The 19,701-nt window shown below is 37.1% G+C and overlaps 1 pseudogene; it reads left to right on the top strand.

The window, feature by feature from the left end:
* Positions 1-17,699: 17,699 nt before the first annotated feature.
* LOC132419754 (dnaJ homolog subfamily C member 7 pseudogene) lies at positions 17,700-19,074 on the top strand (annotated as a pseudogene).
* The last annotated feature ends 627 nt before the right edge of the window (positions 19,075-19,701 follow it).

The raw sequence follows: 19,701 nt of genomic DNA on the forward strand, positions 1-19,701 counted from the left end.
CCATAACAATGAGTAAGAAATAATTCTTTCCCTTAAGGAGCTTAAGAGATGGGAAAAGATAAGCATACCCACTACAAATAGATTTGATCAGATAAACTGTGGTCAGTATTGTGGAACCCTGAGGAAGAGTGATGAATTCCTACTGGTTTTATGGAAATGTGACAGTAAATGTGGATCCCAAAGAACATGTAGATTTGGTAGGTGGAACCAAAGCACAGGGCATATTGGGAGGAAGAGATAGACTGGGTAAAGATCCAGAAGTGGCAGAAGTGTTTGTAGCTAAGTTCACCGCAAGTTAGGGAAGATGAAGAATATCAGGAAAAATTGATAAAGAAATAGGGAATGGCTAAGCCCTCATTCTTCTGGGACCATTCTGGGAATATCAAAGTGATGCTGCATAAGCTAGTGATGCTGAAGAGACAAAGCTGGTAGAACCCACTGTTTTAAGATGTTGTTAGGTACAGAAGTAGCAAGACTAGGTCTCCTACCAAAAAAGAGTCCAGGACCTGTGAGGTCAGAGAGATGGCTTAGTAGACAGGCTGGGTTGCTGTGCATCCTCACCTGGAAAGCAGAGTAGGGGTCCTGTTATACAGAATTTAATACAAGGCTACAAACAGCTGATTCACCCAAAGAATCACTAGTTGCCACAGGGGAGGAAAGCAAAGTATATGAGAAATGTACATATTAATGATATTATATTTGGGATGGGGAGATGTAATATCCAACATAAATAACAGTTCATATGTTATTTCTACACAAAACTGGTGAAACTTTACTGGGTACAGGTGGCAAGCTAGGAAGTAGAAACCCAAAGTTCAATATAGCACTTGACTGTAGGATCTCCTGGTCCACTGGGGAAGATGAGTGCATATAAATGAATTGAAATTTGATACAACAGGGATTTTCTTTTTCTTTTGAATAAAGTATTTATTTATTTATTTTAACATCTTTATTGGAGTATAATTGCTTTACAATGGTGTGTTACTTTCTGCTGTATAACAAACTGAATCAGCTATACATATACATATATCTGCATATCTCCTCCCTCTTGCATCCCCCTCTCACCCTCCCTATTCCACGCTTCTAGGTGGTCACAAAGCACTGAGCTGAACTCCCTATGCTATGTGGCTGCTTCCCACAACTATCTATATTATATTTGGTAGTGTACATATGTCCATGCCACTCTCTCACTTCGTCCCAGCATACCCTTCCCACTCCCCTTGTCCTCAAATCTATTCTCTATGTCTACGTCTTTATTCCTGTCTTGCCCCTAGGTTCCTCAGAACCATTTTTTTTTTTTTAGATTCCATATATATGTGTTAGCATACAGTATTTATTTTTCTCTTTCTAACTTACTTCAATCTGTATGACAGTCTCTAGGTCCATCCACCTCACTACAAATAACTCAATTTTGTTTCTTTTTATGGCTGAGTAATATTCCATTGCATATATGTGCCACATCTTCTTTATCCATTCATCTGTCGATGGACACTTAGGTTGTTTCCATGTCCTGGCTATTATAAATAGTGCTGTGATGAACATTGTGGTACATAACTCTTTTTGAATGACGGTTTTCTCAGGGTATATGCCCAGTAGTATGATTGCTGGGTCTTTTCTCAGGGTATATGCACAGTAGTATGATTGCTGGGTCTTAAAACTAAAAACATTTTCTGTTTTTAGTTTTGTAAGGAACCTCCATACTGTTCTCCATAGAGGCAGTAGAAATTTACATTCCCACCAATGTTTTCTCCACACCCTCTCCAGCATTTATTGTTTGTAGATTTTTTGATGATGGCAATTCTGACTGGTGTGAGATGATATCTCACTGTAGTTTTGATTTGCATTTCTCTAATGATTAGTGATATTGCACATCCTTTCATGTGTTTGTTGGCAATCTGTATATCTTCTTTGGAGAAATGTCTATTTAGGTCTTCTGCCCATTTTTGGATTGTGTTGTTTGTTTTTTGATATTGAGCTGCTTGTATATTTTGGAGATTAGTCCTTTGTCACTTGCTTCATTTGCAAATATTTTCTCCCATTCGGAGGGTTGTCTTTTCGTCTTGTTTATGTTTTCATTTTCAATGCAAAAGATTTTAAGTTTCATTAGGTCCCATTGGTTTATTTTTATTTCCATTTCTCTAGGAGGGGGTCAAAAAGGATCTTGCTTTGATTTATGTCATGTAGTGTTCTGCCTATGTTTTCCTCTAAGAATTTTATAGTTTCTGGCCTTACATTTAGGTCTTTAATCCAGTTGAGTTTATTTTTGTGTATAGTGTTAGGGAGTGTTCTAATTTCATTCTTTTACATGTAGCTGTCCAGTTTTCCCAGCACCACTTATTGAAGAGGCTGTCTTTTCTCCACTGTATATTCTTGCTTCCTTTATCAAAGATAAGGTGACCATATGTGTGTGGGTTTATCTCTGGGCTTTCTATCCTGTTCCATTGATCTATATTTCTGTTTTTGTGGCAGTACCATACTGTCTTGATGACTGTATCTTTGTAGTATAGTCTGAAGTCTGGGAGCATGATTCCTCCAGCTCTGTTTTTCTTTCTCAAGATTGCTTTGGCTATTCAGAGTCTTTTATGTTTTCATGCAAATTGTGAATTGTTTTGTTCTAGTTCTGTGAAAAATGCCACTGGTTGTTTGATAGGGATTGCATTGAATCTGCAGATTGCTTTGGGTAGTTTAGTCATTTTCACGAGGTTGATTCTTCCAATCCAAGAACATGGTACATTTCTCCATCTGTTTGTATCATCCTTAATTTCTTTCATCAGTGTCTTATAGTTTTCTTCATACAGGTCTTTTGTCTCCTTAGGTAGGTTTATTCCTAGGTATTTAATTCTTTTGGTTGCAGTGGTAAATAGGAGTGTTTCCTTAATTTCTCTTTCAGATTTTTCATCATTAGTGTATTGGCAGAGTGCAAGAGATTTCTGTGCACTAGTTTTCTATCCTGTTACTTTACCAAATTCATTGATCAGCTCTAGTAGTTTTCTAGTAGCGTCTTTAGGATTCTCTATGTATAGTATCATTTCGTCTGCATACAGTGACAGTTTTACTCCTTTTCTGATTTGGAGTCCTTTTATTTCTTTTTCTTCTCTGATTGCTGTGGCTAAAACTTACAAAACTATGTTGAATAATAGTGCTGAGAGTGGACTACTTTGTATTGTTCCTGATCTTAATGGAAATGGTTTCAGATTTTAAACATTGAGAACAACGCTGGCTGTGGGTTTGTCATATATGGCCTTTATTATGTTGAGTTAAGCTGCCTTTATGCCCAATTTCTGGAGGTTTTTTATCATAAATGAGTGTTGAGTTTTGTTGAAAGCTTTTCTGCATCTATTGAGATGGTCATATGGTTTTTCTCCTCCAATTTGTTAATATCGAGTATCACATTGTTTAATTTGCGTATATTGAAGAATTCTTGAATTCCTGGTATAAACCCTACTTGATCATGGTGTATGATCCTTTTAATGTGCTGTTGGACTCTGTTTGCTAGTATTTTGTTGAGAGTTTTTGCATCTATGTCCATCTGTGATATTAGCCTGTAGTTTTCTTTCATTGTGACATCTTTGTCTGGTTTTGGTATCAGGATGATGGTGACCTCATAGAATGGGTTGGGAGTGTTCCTCCCTCTGCTATATTTTGGAAGAGTTTGAGAAAGATTGGTGTTAGCTCTTCTCTAAATGTTTGATAGAATTCACCTGTGAAGCTATGTGGTCCTGGACTTTTGTTTGTTAGTAGCTTTTAATCAATCACAGTTTCAATGTCCGTGCTTGTGATTGTTCTGTTTATATTTTCTATTATTTCCTGGTTCAGTCTCAGAAGTTTCCCAGGTTGTCCATTTTATTGACATATAGTTGCTTGTAGTAATCTCTCATGATCCTTTGTATTTATGCAGTGTCAGTTGTTACTTCTCCTTTTTCATATCTAATTCTATTGATTTGAGTCTTCTCCCTTTTTTCTTAATGAATCTGGCTAATGGTTAATCAATTATGTTTATCTTCTCAAAGAACCGGCTTTTAGTTTTATTGTTCCTTGCTTTCATTTCCTTCATTTCTTTTTCATTTATGTCTGCTCTGATCTTTATGATTTCTTTCCTTCTGCTAACTTTGGGGTTTTTTTGTTCTTCTTTCTCTAATTGCTTTAGGTATAAGGTTAGGTTGTTTATTTGAGATGTTTCTTGTTTCTTGATGTAGGATTGTATTGCTATATACTTCCCACTTAGAACTGCTTTTGCTGCATCCCACAGGTTTTAGGTTGTCATGTTTTCATTGTCTTTTATTTCTAGGTATTTTTGATTTCCTCTTTCATTTCTTCAGTGATCTTTTGTTTATTTAGTAGTGTATTGTGTCACTTCCGTGTGTGTATTTTTTACAGATTTTTTTCCTGTATTTGATATCTAGTCTCATAGTGTTTTGGTCAGAAAAGATACTTGATATGATGTCAATTTTCTTAAATTTACCAGTGCTTTATTTGTGACTCAAGATATGATCTATCCTGGAGAATGTTCCATGAGAACTTAAGAAGAAAGCGTAATCTGCTGTTTTTGGATGGAATGTCCTGTAATATCAATTAAGTCCATCTTGTTTAACATGTCATTTTAAGCTTGTGTTTCCTTATTTATTTTCATTTTGGATGATCTGTCCATTGGTGAAAGTGGGGTGTTAAAGTCTCCTACTATGATTGTGTTACTGTGGATTTCCCCTTTTATGGCTGTTAGTATTTGCCTTATGTATTGAGGTGCTCCAATGTTGGGTGCATAAATATTTACAATTGTTATATCTTCTTCTTGGATTGATCCCTTGATCATTAGATACTGCCCTTCTTTGTCTCTTATAATAGTCTTTATTTTAAAGTCTCTTTTGTCTGATATGAGAATTACTACTCCAGCTTTCTTTTGATTTCCAGTTGCATGCAGTATCTTTTTCCATCCCCTCACTTTCAGTCTGTATGTGTCCCTAGGTCTGAAGTCGGTCTCCTGAAGACCACATATATACAGGTCTTTTTTTTTTTTTTTTTTAATCTATTCAGCCATTCTATGCCTTTTGGTTGGAGCATTTCATCTATTTATATTTAAGGGAGTTATTGATATGTTTGTTCTTTTTCCCATTTTTTAATTGTTCTGTGTTTGCTATTTTAAGTCTTTTCCTTGTCTCTTGTTTCCTGTCTAGAAAAGTTCCTCTTGCATTTCTTGTGAAGCTGGTTTGGTGGTACTGAATTCTCTTAGCTTTTGCTTGTCTGTAAAGGTTTTAATTTCTCTGTCAAATCTGAATGAGATCCTTGCTTGGTAGAGTAATCTTGGTTGTAGGTTTTTCCCTTTGATCTCTTTAAATATGTCCTGTCACTCTGTTCTGGCTTTCAGTATTTCTGCTGAAAGATTAGCTGTTAACCTTATAGGGATTCTCTTGTATGTTAATTGTTGCTTTTCCCTTGTTGCTTTTTATATTTTTTTCTTTCTGTTTATTTTTTGATATTTTGATTAATAGGTGTCTTGATGTGTTTCTCCTTGGATTTATCCTGTATGGGACTCTGCACTTCTGGACTTGATTGACTATTTCCTTTCCCATATTAGGGAAGTTTTCAACTATAATCTCTTCAAATATTTTCTCAGTTCTTTTCTTTTTATCTTCTTCTGGGACACCTATAATTTGAATGTTGGTGTGTTTTATGTTGTCACAGAGGTCTCTGAGATTGTACTCAATTCTTTTCAGCCTTTTTTCTTTATTCTGCTCTGCGGTAGTTATTTCACTATTTTATCTTCTGGGTCACTTGTCTGTTCTCTCTCAGTCATTCTGCTATTGATTCCTTCTGGAGAATTTTTAATTTCATTTATTCTGTTTTTCATCACTCTTTGTTTGCTCTTTAGTTCTTCTAAATCCCTGTTATATGTTTCTTTTATTTTCTCCATTCTATTTCCAAGATTTTGGATCATCTTTACCATCATTACTATGAATTCTTTTTCAGATAGACTGCCTATTTCCTCTTCATTTGTTTGGCCTTGTGGGTTTTTACCTTGCTCATTCATCTGCTGTGTATTTCTTGTTTGGGGTCTCCTTTTTGCAGGCTGCAAGTTTGTAGTTCCTGTTGTTTTTTGGTGTCTGCTCCCAGTGAGTAAGTTTGGTTCAGTGGCTTGTATAGGCTTCCTGGTGGAGGTGACTTGTGCCTGTGTTCTGGTTTATGATGATGGATCTTGTATTTTTGGTGGGCAGGACCATGTTCAGTGGTGTGTTATGGGGTTTCTGTGAATTTATTATTATTTTAGACAGCCTCTCTGCTAATGGATGTGGTTGTGTTCCTGTCTTGTTGGTTGTTTTGCATAAGTTGTCCAGCACTGTATCTCTCTGGTCATTGAGTGGAGCTGGGTCTTAGCGCTGAGATGGAGATCTCTAGGAGATCTTTTGCTGTTTGATATTACATGGGGCTGGGAGGTCTCTGGTGTTCCAATGTCCTGAATTCAGCTCTCCCACCCCAAAGGGTGAGGTCTGACACCCGGCCAGAGCACCAAGACCCTGTCAGCCACACAGCTCAGAAGAAAAGGGAGAAATAAAAGAAAGAAATAATAAATAAATAAATAAATAAATAAAATTTATTAAAACAGAAAAAAATATTAAAAATAAAAAAGTAATAAAAAAGAAAGAGAGAAAGAAATAAGAGATCTACCAAACTAAAAAAACAAAGCCACCAATGCTAACAAGCACTAAAAATTCTCCAAAAAAAACCCAAAAACAACAGACAGAATCCTAGGACAAATGGTAAAATCAAAGCTATACAGAAAAAATCACACAACATAGCATACACATACACACACACAAAAAGAGAAAAATGAATAAAAGTATATATATATATTTAAAAAAGGAAGAGAGAAACCAAATCAATAAACAAAGCTACGGCTGATAATAAGCTCTAAATAGTAAACTAATATAAACATAAAACCAGAAATAAATTAGATGCAGAAAGCAAACCCCAAGTCTATAGTTGCTCCCAAAGTTCACTGCCTGGAATTTGGGATGATTCATTTTCTATTCAGGTATTCCACAGATGCAGGGTACATCCAATTGATCATGGAGTTTTAATCCACTGCTCCTGAGGCTGCTGGGAGAAATTTCCCTTTCTCTTCTTTGTTCACACAGATCCTGGGGTTCAGCTTTGAATTTGGCCCCACCTCTGTGTGTAGGTCACCTGAGGGCATCTGTTCTTCACCCAGATAAGATGGGTTTAAAGTAGAAGCTGATTAGGGGTCTCTGGCTCACTCAAGCTGGGGGCAGGGTGTGGTACGGAATGCAGGTGAGCCTGGGGCGGCAGAGGCCAGCCTGACATTGCACCAGTCTGAGGTGCACTGTGTGTTCTCCCTGTCCCTGGATCATGGGACCCTGGCAGTGGCAGACTGCACAGGCTCCTGAGAGGGGAGGTGTGGATAGTGACCTGTGCTTGCCCACAGTATTCTTGGTGGTTAAAGCAGCAGCCTTATCATCTCATGCCCATTTCTGGTGCCCATGCTGCTAGCCGTGGCTCACGCCCCTGACAGGGATTTTCAAAGATTTAGTTTCAGAACACCTTTACACTCTTAAAAATTATTGAGGGGTCTCCAAGAGATTTTGTTTGTATGGATTATATCTTTCAATATTCTCTATATTAGGAATTAGAAGGGAAAAAAGCTTAAAATATTTATTCATGAAATTTATTTTTAAAAGACTATTAGAAACCCATCACATATTACCATCAGAGTGGTGATGTCATCCCATATCCTGTAGCTTCTGGAAAATGTCACTGTACGATTTTGAGGAAAGGAGAGTGGAAAAGGCAAATCATGTTTTAGTCTTCTTATGAAAAATAATATTGGACTCACAAATCCCTAAAAGGATGTCAGGGATTCTGATAGGTTCCTGGATCACAGTGTTACAACAACTCTAATAGGACAAGAGCTCTAATAAGACAAAAATGGGTAAACTGCAGCTGGTACCCAAACTATAGAACAGTTTGTACTATTTTGTGTAATATAAGAATGAATAATAAATGTTACTAGCTGTCAAACCCATATATCTCATTTAATATTCAAAATGACTATCAAGTATGACTTAACGTCTGTACTTTTCAGATGAAAAATTTAGCTTCTGAAGGTTTAAATAAATTTCTCAGACATAAACAACAAGTTAGTGGCAGGTCTGGAATCCAAACCAGGCCCATTTTACTCCACATCCACAACTATGACTCTGGCTAGCAGCTCAGTGTATAATTACATAACAGTACTATCCAATTCTTAATCAGGCCTTATTATTTGCCAATCATTAGGCTAAACCTCTATGCTCAGAATCATTATCCCATTTAATTCTTACAACATTAGAAGGTAAGTGTTCTTATTATCCCCACTTTATGTATGTGTAGTCCTGTTGGAGAAGCTAAGTAATTGGTCTGAAGTCATAAAATTAGAAAGCAGTAGAGCTAACATCAGTGCCCAGATTTTCCTGATGTCAAAATGAGGTTTTTCAATACAACACCCTGGAAGAGTAACTATCCCAAATAACAATACAATAATAGCTAAGATGCATCAAGTGCAAAGCCTTTTTGATACACTAACTTATTTAATTCTCAAAGATGAGTCCTTGTTAAAGATGGAAAATGCTAGAGAATCAAAGTAGTATGAGATCTGAATGACACATAAGAACTGAAGAAAACAAACCAAGAAATAGCTTTCCAGAAGACATGGGTCAGGAAAAGACCATTCACAGGCCATGCGTACGACATCAGGTGTCAGGTATGGGTGGGAAATGGGATTCTTAGGGCTCATCTAAGTCCTGGAGGAAACAGCTCATGATCTGAAAAGAACGAGGACCCCAAAATTTTAAAAATCAATATTCTTTGTGTCATTCAGAAGGCAAACGGTCCATTTCTATTTTGTATATAAGTTCATTTGTATCATTTTTTTTAAGATTCCATATGGTTACCAAAGGAGAAACGTGGGGGAAGGGATAAATTAGGAGTTTGGGCTTAATATATACACATTACTGTATATAAGATAGATAACCAGAACAGACCTACTATATAACACAGAGAATTATACTCAATGTTTTGTACTAACCTATAAGGGAAAACAATCTGAGAAAGTATATATATATATATATATATATATATATATATATATATATATATATATATATATATATATACACACATACACACACTGTAAGTATATATACCAAATATATATATATATGGGTGTGGTTGTGTTCCTGTCTTGCTGGACACCTGAAACTGACACAAATTGTAAATCAACTATACTTCAGTTTAAAATAAAGGAAAGTGGTCCAATTTCTTCTCATCCCCTTCTTGCCTTTCTTCCTCACTTAATTTGACTATAGAATGGGTTTCTCCCTCTATGGTTCTAGCCAGGGAGGATTCCTCAGGTTCTGTTCCTAGTGGTGAAATGTCACCACAGTAGACTATTTGCAATGCAAATCTCCAGACTTCAGCATCCGAGATTGATGTCCCCAGTGAGAACACACTTAGCTGCTGGGCTGGCTCTGAGTGTAAGTAACATAAGGTCTCTTCCAGCCTCGAGTGGTTGTCAGAGGTAACAAAGCAGGGCTGGGGAGAGATGAGCAGTGTGTCCTTCAGACACCAGCCATTAACAGCACATGGTATTAATGCATCTAAATCTGGTTGGGGCCACCAAGTCTCAGAGGAGGGCAGATGGCATACCCAAGCTGGAGCAGAGGACAAGGGGACTTTCCACAGACTATTCTGGAGCCTAATGAGAGGGAGCAGAACCCATAGAGGCAGAGCACCTGTCTGCGTCAGACTCCCATTTACATTCCCAGCGTTTCTGGGCAGCTTAGGGTGGTGTCCTGTGGTCTTCAGGCAGGGATCAGAGATCCCACAGTTCCCTGGGAAACCAGTCCTGACGGCTGAGATGAGCTGTGTGCCCCTGGGGTGGGGCGCACAGGATAGTGTTGGGGTACTTGAAACTGGGCTAGGCTCTTTTGGTGCAAGAAATTCACAAGAAAGTTTGGAAATGATCTGGAAAAAAATTAAAAATCCATATGAAACCCATCTTTTCTTTTATGCTGTAGTTGTAATTTAAAAAAGCAGCTTTTATTTAATACATTATCATCAGTGGAGAGTTTGATTTGTTGACAGCTATGTGGAAGGAGGCTCTCTGTCAGGGCCTAGAAATTACAGTTGTGAATCTATACCTTGGCTCATTTTCTAGATTTTTCCTTAGATTAATGTTTCTAAGAACCCCAGGAAAAAGAAAACATACACCAATGAGAAATAAAGCATAACCATGAAACTCCTTTTGTAATTGTAGTTTAGAGGATCAATATAGAAAACAGAAAACATTGGTAGAAAATTAATTTCTTTTGGGAGTCACAAAATATCTAAATATCTAGAACTGATGACTATGAACATTTTGTCTTTGGCTTTCTAGATGCACACACACACACAAATGCACACTCAGCTTATAAATTAGCATAATCACGTGGCAATTGCAAGAAACAGGAAATAGTAGGAAATAGCAATTTTCTATCATTTTAACAGCTGCTGAGTATTAGATTATACACATGCACCACCATCAGACTTACTTGTCCCCCAGAGCTGGGCACTTAAATTTGTTTTGCTATTTTAAAAAAATTACAATAAATGTTAACATGATTTCATCTTTAAGCATTTGTCTGGTTAAATATTTTTATTTCTAAATACAAAATTGTGGAGATCATTTTTTACTCTGTTATTTTCTATTGGTCTTTCTTATTTGCACTCATAACTTCCAGGCACCTTTTAAATAAAATGATTTGGAAGAAACTTTCTCTTTTGGTCAACATAGAATTGACAACATTTCTCTCAACTTTCAAATTTGGGCCACCTTGGGAACAGGCAGAAACAAAAGTATGATGTAAATAGTAAGACCCTGGCATTGTTTTTTCTCCTATCATTATCAGGTTGAGCTTCTATATCTATTAGTGAAGATAATGTACAATATTCAAATGTGTTAGCCTAAAAATTCATTTATAAATTGGACACTTGGAACTGGGAAAATATTTTTCCATATAAATAATACAAAAAATATGTGTACATCTCCCAAGAGAATAAAACGAAGCTTACAAAACCCTTGCAATAATAATACTTAACATTATGGAGCACCTTCTAATGTCAAGCAATTTATATAAATCACCTTTAATCCATATGGACCCTAAATTATTTATACTTGTAATTTTTCATTGTAAACAGTATGATGAAGTTACTTTTTCATTTCTAACATTATACATACATTTACTTTATCAATTCATGATGTATTAGAGAATATTAAAAAATTTCATATTTGTTAAGTCATCATTCTCTATTTTGTTATAGTCTTAAAGAACTTGAAAAATAAGCAGCGAAGTTACATAAGAAATAATCTTTATTTACTTAGGCTTTATTTACCTTTATTTGCTTTATTTGTTTGAGGTAGGAGGTGATCCTGTGAAGATTCCAAAGAGGCCCTTTGATACACTTTCAAGGACTTTACTGAGTGTCAAGACCAGGGTGTCCCTGATCCCTTACCAAGCCAAAATTTCTTTTGCAATTTATGAAATTTTTACCTTGATTGATACAATTAACATAAGTCTACTGCTTGTCATGGATGAGGTAGGCTTTCAGAAACACATGAATTAAAGGTAAACCTTCTTCTTTCACTCAAGGAAATAATTTCTTATATAGCAAGAAATTATAAGAAGACAGCATATGGTAAACTCCCATTCAATGTTAGCTTCATAATTATTTATTTGTGAATTTATAAATACACATATGTGTATTAGGAGTGTTTCCCCTCAGAAAATTCTGCTTTTGTTCTCTTGACTTCCTTTACTTTTTGTTTCTCCTAGTTTCTCCTGGTGTTTCACCCCATCTTCTTTGCCTCTGTTCTTTGGTTTTCCGTCTCTGAGTTTCATGAATTGCAAAAGAAAGTTTCACATAGTAAAAGATCAGGGTCATCATTGGTTTTGACACTCAGTTAAGTCCTTGAAAGTATATCAGAGGGCCTCTTTGGAATCTTCACAGGTCACCTCTTACCTTGAACACTAAATAAATGTAAATAAAGGCTATTTTTCATGTAATTTTATTGCCTTTTATTTTTAGCTCTTTGTTTAGTTCTAACAAAATGGAGAATGATGACATAACAAATATTTTCTTTGGTTTATGTCTCTGAGCCTCATAGCTCTCTCCTCTGACGTGGCCTTTTGGCTTAGTGGGGAATACAGGGGAGATAGCACAGGAGGATCAATCCTGATGGGGGTCATACCCTTGAATGCCCCTCAAAGTTCTAAATTATTTCTGAACTTTATACACGTCTTTTCTCTGACTACAGGGTTAAGACTTTTTAAAAGTTATTTAAAACAAATAATCCTAAAAATAAGTTTGCACAATTAAAATACTTTATTTATTTTAAATAATGGAAATTACCCAATTCATGAAGATCACAAGCCACATCTATAATATATCAGCAATGATCTTCAATTCTTTAAAATGGTATGTAGCGAGTGCAGTAACATGTCACTTGCTCAGCAAGTTAAGCGCACTGTCTTACATGGTTTTTGCTGTTATTTCACATTAGTTTTATCACCCATACTTAATTCCCAACAAATTTTTTTTTTTTTTTTTTTTTTTTTGCGGTACGCGGGCCTCTCACCATTGTGGCCTCTCCCATTGTGGAGCACAGGCTCCAGATGCGCAGGGTCAATGGCCATGGTTCACAGGCCTAGCTGCTCCGCAGCATGTGGGATCTTCCCGGACCGGGGTGCGAACCCATGTCGCCTGTATCGGCAGGCGGACTCTCAACGACTGCGCCACCAGGGGAGCCCCAGCAACAAATATTTTTGATGATTGTTATGAACTGTGTGTTTGTAACCCTCTGATTCATATATTGAAGCCCTAACCCCTAATATCATGGTACTAGAAGGTGGGGCCTTCGGGAGGTAATTAGGTTGAAGCACTCATGATGGGATTCGTGTCCTTATAAGAAGAGAAAAAGAATAGACCTCTCTTTTGTCATCATGTGAAGAGATTACAAGAAGGCAACCATCTGCAAATTAGGAAGAAGGCTCTTACAAGAACCAAGTTGTCCAGAACCTTGATTGTGGATTTCCCAGCCTCCAGAACTGTGAGGAATAAATGTTTGCTGTTTAAGCCACCCAGTCTGTGGGATTTTTGTCATAGTAGCCTGAAGACAATGACTAAGACAGTAATTTTCTTTTATCTTGTCTCTCCCAAACTATCAATTTAATTTTTATAGTAGCAACAACTCACGCTCATATTTCATCAATTTACATATTCATTAATTAAAGTATATAGTTGCAATAATGATAAACCTGGCATAAAAAGATTTTGAACAAACACACCTGATTTTTGGTCAGAATAATATTAATTCTTTTTAGGCACTGTTCCAAATTTAGCTAAAATGTCTAGGTGTGGCAGCCCACTGAGTAGTTTCCTTAGTACCAGACATAGGTATACATGTGTGTATATATATATATATATATATATATATATCTGTGCTATAGTGAGAAATAGAGAGAGTATAATATCCTGTAATTCATGATATGGAGGCTGGTTCAAATCCTCTATTCCACTTTTGACCTTGAAGGTATCAGGGAAAGGAAGACCCTGTTCTCAAAGGGTGAGATATCGAGAAAGGAAATTGACTAAGTCCTCTGGTATGAGGTAGCAGACATTCTCCCACTATTCTCAGTAGAATCTGATATGTATCCAGTGGGGGTGTTTAAAAAGTTCAGAGAGGATCTGTGAGACAGAGGCATGAAGAAACCAGAGGTAAACCTTTAAGAAAGGGAGACATGAGGAAACACTGATGGAAGGCAGTATTGACAAGTAGCACTCACAAGAGAAGGGTTGAACAGGCCAGTCCTTCCATGGTGCAAGTAAAAAAATTCCTATACTAAAGCTTTTATCACAAAGAGAGAGTTGAGCTCAAGTGGGCCTAGAAAATGCTCAATGACCACAGAGGAATCAGGGCAGCAAAGAAAACGACTAAAAAGCTGACATTAGAAGACCACACAATGAATAACCATGGTGAGTTACCTTGGATGTCCTGACTTTGGGACACACTCAGAGCTTTATTTTTCTTTAATATTCAATAACAGTATAATAAAAGCAAATGTGTACAAATTGCTTAGGACTCAGGATTCTTTAAACCCAGAGGCTATTTAATCATTCTAATAATTTTATGAAAGGGATGCAATTCTCATTCCCATTATTGACTGATGAACCTGAGGCTTAGAGGGTTTTAATAACCCAACTCAAATAGCCTGAAATTCTCACCAAGGTCTCTCACTCCAGAGCCCTTGCTAGGAACTACTGCTATACTTGGTAATGCCCATATTCACATGTACCTTGAAGGTTCTGGCTTTTGTTTATAATTCTTAATTGAGATGGTAAGAGTAAGAGAGGCATATGGGGGACAGAAAATTTGAGAGAAGCTACCCTGGTGTATACAACGGTATACAACCGAAACCATTCCCCTTCGTGCCTGGCAGAGAGAGTGGATTCTAAATGTCCCTCTGTTCTCTCTGTGGTCTTCATTAGAGATTACAACAGTTACTAGATAAAGTTAAAGACTCATGTAGTGATCTTCACATTAATTGGACTGTAATGTATAGCCTTGGTCAAGCACATCTTTCCCAGCACTCCTCTCTACAGACGGCAATCAAGCCACTTACAGAAGATGCACTGGCTACCGAGACCCCAGGGCAACCTTAAGTTTCACTGGCCTTTTAGCGGAAAACACACTTAATTTTGATACTGAAGGGCTATTAAGACTGGGGTTAAAATAAAAAATCTTTTGGAACATGGAATGTCAAATATTGGATAGGAAATGTTTTTCCCTCATATATTTTAGAAGCCCATGAGCATGCCAACCTCTGGTAACTCCACTTCAAGTTGCCAAATTCCTGTTTCATTTCGGTAAATGTGAATTGTAGTGAATAGCTGTATTAGCTCTGTTGCTATTCTGAAAGGAGATCGCTTCCATCAACTCTTTTGCAAGCAGTAGCTATGAAAAACACATGTGTGCCTGGACACCTGTTACATTCATACATTTGTAGAAACAACTACACAGATTTTCTAAACGCATGCACACATCCGTAGATAACACACCATGTGTTCCAAGTTGCTCTAGTTAATTTCAGCTTAGAGAAATCTTCCTAGAAAAAATGTTTTTGTTTAAATAAAAGGACACTCCAAAAGCAGGAGAAACACGCTGCTGTTACACATCGCTCAGAGAAGCAGAGATTCAGTAATTGGAGGATTAATTGGAAGAAAAGTGGAGTAGTGGAGAAAGTCTGCGTGTGGACTTGGGAAATGTGCATTAAAGCTACTTTGGATCACTTACTTACAAGGTTTCTAACTACCAGTTAGTCAGTTAACCTCTCTGACTCTATTGGTCACGGAAGTTTCTTTTTTGGTGAATTTTCTATTGACTCTATTGGTCATGGGAGTTTCTTTTCCAGTGAATTTTCTATTCACATTTATTTTCCCATTTTTTAATGGGAATATTTTTTCTTATAAACTTACAGAAGGTTTCAGTAAATGTGCATTCTGGACACGGATTTTTTTGTTGAATATATGCATGTCAAATACCTTGACCCAGGCTGGTTGTCTGATTCCATCAATATATGATTAGAATTTGGGAAAAGCTAGTGGAAATGCACCTTCATACCACTCTTTTGAGCTGGACATTGCATATTTTATTATCCAGAAATTTCATGAGATATGTATGAGGGTGTTTCCTGCAACATTGTTTATAATAGGAACTAATTCTTGCCAAGGCATTACTGTTTCCCAAGAACTCTTTTAAGATTTTCATTTGTACTATGTAATTTAATCCTAAAAATTATGTGGTAGGTACTATTGTTATACCCATATGAGTAAATCAAGGCACTGCAGTTAAATAATTTTCCCCAAATTACAAACAAAAGTAACCCAAAAGGGATTAGAGTCCAGGATTTCTGGCTTCAGAGCTCACACCACTCACAACAACTGTCCTGAAGTGTCATCAGTATAAGACTGAATAAATAGAGTATATTTGATAATTTAATGAAGTACTACTCTGTTAAACTATAGATTTATATGCAACAGCATGGATAAATGTCAAAATGATAAAGAAATGCTAGTTTCAAAAAGAAATGTATAAAAGTAAGCTATCATTTAAAGAATACACAAGACAGTATACAGATATAGATAAATACACATGTATTTTTATGCATTGATGTACCAAAGTTTGCAAATATGATTAGCATTAACAAATGTGAACCTCAAAAGAGAAGTAACCTCTTTAGAGGGTAAGAAGGAAAAATAATCAACATATTTCTTTCTTTCAAAATAAAAAGAGAAAAATGAAGCAAATATGGCAAAATATTTCATCTGTTAAATATGGATAGTGAGTACAAGAATACACTATAAATTGTTTTCCCTACATTTTATGTTTAAAATATTTCACAAATCAAAATTTAAAAAGAAAAAGAGGTAATACATGAGGGTCCTTTGTAAAAACTAGCATACTATACAAATGGGAACTATTTGTTTTGATCATCAAAAGTGAAGCAGAGGGGCTTGATTTCCAAATGTCTGAGTAAAGATTTCTGAAAATCCTCTCCCCTATAAAAGCTATATAAACTCTGCAAATGAATTAAAGGCTTGAAAAAATCCATGAAATGTTTATTCAAGAAAAAACAACTAAATTTTAGTCAAAACAGTGAGCCCTGCAGTCTTTTAGCTTGCCATAATCCGATCACTCTCTCCCCAGCTCCATGGGAGCTTTGAAAAGCAATAGTCTCACAACTATACTAACTGTGAAATCAAGTAGTCTAGCAGCCACCGGAGGAGCCAGAATAGTTTGGAGCTTCCTAAAAAGCCCCAGAGAACTGTCACCCTTTGACTTGCTTGCAGCATGATGAAAAGTCCAGTTTCAGTACTTGTTTTTACTTGACCCAACTCAGAACTCACTCTCTGTCAACAGCCCTAACCTGTATGGTATTTGCTGAAAAGAATCAACAGCAATTGTTTAACATAACAGTTGCCTGAGGTAGTGACACCAGTCAGAGGTAAAACTTAGGGCTTTGTCAGGCTCCGCATAATCAGGAAGTGAAGGCTAAGACAGAGAGGTAGACTGCTTTTCAAAACATTAAAGACATGCTCAACAGAGCCTCTCAGCAAAGGTTGGTAGACTCACTGGTTCACGACATTTAAGAAAATCTCTGTTAGCTTACAACTAGGATAACTGAGCACACATCAATTGCCACATAACAAATAATACACACTTTAAAGAAATAGTCAAAAAATACTAAATAACAATAACAATAAAACAAATAACAATGACAACAAACCCTAGTGGGAGAGAGAATTGGATTGCTAAAGGTGCCACAGTACATTATTCTAAATGTCTAGATAATCAATAAAAACTTACAAGATACCCCCAAAAACAGGGAAGTATAACCCATACACAGGCAATGGGAAAAACAAGCAGCCAATAGGAACTGACTCTGAGAATTCTAGTAAGATGTTAAACTTAAATCAGCTATCATAAATACATGCAAAGAACTAAAGGAAAACATATATAAAAATGAGAAATATGTGTCACCAAAAAAAAAAAGAATATCAGTAAAGAGACAGGAAGTGTAAAAAAGAACCAGGTAGAGGGTCCCAGAGGTAAGATGGCGGCTGCCCTGGAGTGCAATGTGGTAACTGCGGCAACTGAACCAGAGCTGCTATATGATGAGGAAGCAAAGAGATATGTGTCCTAAAAATGCTAGCTATTACAGGAATCGAGCAGCCACCTTGATGATGCTCAGAAAGTTCTGGGAAGCTCTTGGAGATGCACAGCAGTCAGTGAGGGACATCTACGAGAGGACAAATGCCACCTATCTCTAGGGAATGCTATGGTGGCATGTCGTAGTTTCCAGAGAGCCCTAGACCTGGGTCAAAAAAATGCTCAGGTACAACAGGAGTTCAAGAATGCCAATGCAATCATAGAATATGAGAAAATAGCAGAAACGGATTTTGAGAAGCGGGATTTTCGGAAGGTTGTTTTCTGCATGCACCATGCCCTAGAATATGCCCCTGCCTGCCATCACTTCAAAATCCTCAAAGCATAATGTTTAGCAATGCTGGGTCATTATCCAGAAGCACAGTGTGTGGCCAGTGACATTTTACGAATGGATTCCACCAATGCCGATGCTCTGTATGTACGAAGTCTTTGCCTTGATTATGAAGATTGTATTAAGAAGGCGGTTCAGTTTTTTTGTCCAAGCTCTCAGGATGGCTCCTGACCAGGAGAAGGCCTGCATCACTTGCAGAAATGTCAAAGCACTTAAAGCAAAGAAAGAAGATGGGAATAAAACATTTACAGAAGGAAATTACAAGCTAGCATGTGAACTGTACACAGAAGCCCTGGGGATAGACCCCAATAATATAAGAACAAACGCTAAACTCTACTGTCATCGGGGTATGGTTAACTCCAAGCTTAAGAAACTAGATGATGCAATAGAAGACTGCACAAATGCAGTGAAGCTTGATGACACTTATATAAAAGCCTACTTGAGAAGAGGTCAGTGTTACATGGACACAGGACACTATGAAGAAGCAGTACGGGACTATGAAAAAGTATATCAGATGGAGAAAACAAAAGAACACAAACAGCTCCTAAAAAATGCACAGTTGGAACTGAAGAAGAGTAAGAGGAAAGATTACTACAAGATTCTTGGAGTAGACAAGAATGCCTCTGAGGATGAGATCAAGAAAGCTTATCGGAAACGGGCCTTGATGCACCATCCAGATCACCACAGTGGAGCCATTGCTGAAGTTCAGAAGGAGGAGGAGAAAAAGTTCAAGGAAGTCAGAGAAGCTTTTACCATTCTCTCTGATCCCAAGAAAAAGGCTCGCTATGACAGTGAACAAGACCTGGATGAAGAGGGCATGAATATGGGTGATTTTCATGCAAACAATATCTTCAAGACATTCTTCGGTGGTCCTGGGGGTTTCAGCTTTGAAGCATCTGGTGCAGGGAACTTTCTTTTTCACTTTGGCTAATGAAAGGAAACCATCCAGAACCCAGAGAATGCAGACTTGCTCAGTTTAACCTCCAGTGTGGACACAGTTCGCCTCCTCCCTTCATCATGATCCACGTACTTAGAGCAGTTTCATTCTTTCAATTAGATACCCTGTGTCTGAGTGAGTGGGGTGAAGGAAAGCGAGCCAGCACCGAAGACTGCGGGTAGGGGAGGGAGGTGGGGGTGGACAGGGCAGCTTGTGTAGTTTTGTTTTACTGTTTAACTTTATTAAAACAAAACAAAACAAAAAACGAACCAAGTAGATATTCTACAGTTGGAAAGTAAAACAATTAATATAAAACATTCACTAGGGGGGCTCAACAAGGGATTACACTGACAGAAGGAATAATCAGTTATCATGAATAAGGGTCAATTGAGATTATCCAGTCTGAGAAAGAAAATGAAAAAGGAATAAATAAAAACAACAGGACCTTTTGGTTCTTATGGGACACCATCAAGCATACCAACATATGGCTAATGTAGGCCCCAGAAGGACTGGAGAGAGAGAAAGGTGTAGAAGGACTATCTGAAGATGGAATGGTCCCAAACTTCCCAAATTTGACCAAAAAGTATTATACTGTAATCTAAGTAGCTCAATAAATTCTAT

This window comes from Delphinus delphis, chromosome 2 (assembly GCF_949987515.2).
Source record: "Delphinus delphis chromosome 2, mDelDel1.2, whole genome shotgun sequence".
Lineage (NCBI taxonomy): Eukaryota > Metazoa > Chordata > Mammalia > Artiodactyla > Delphinidae > Delphinus > Delphinus delphis.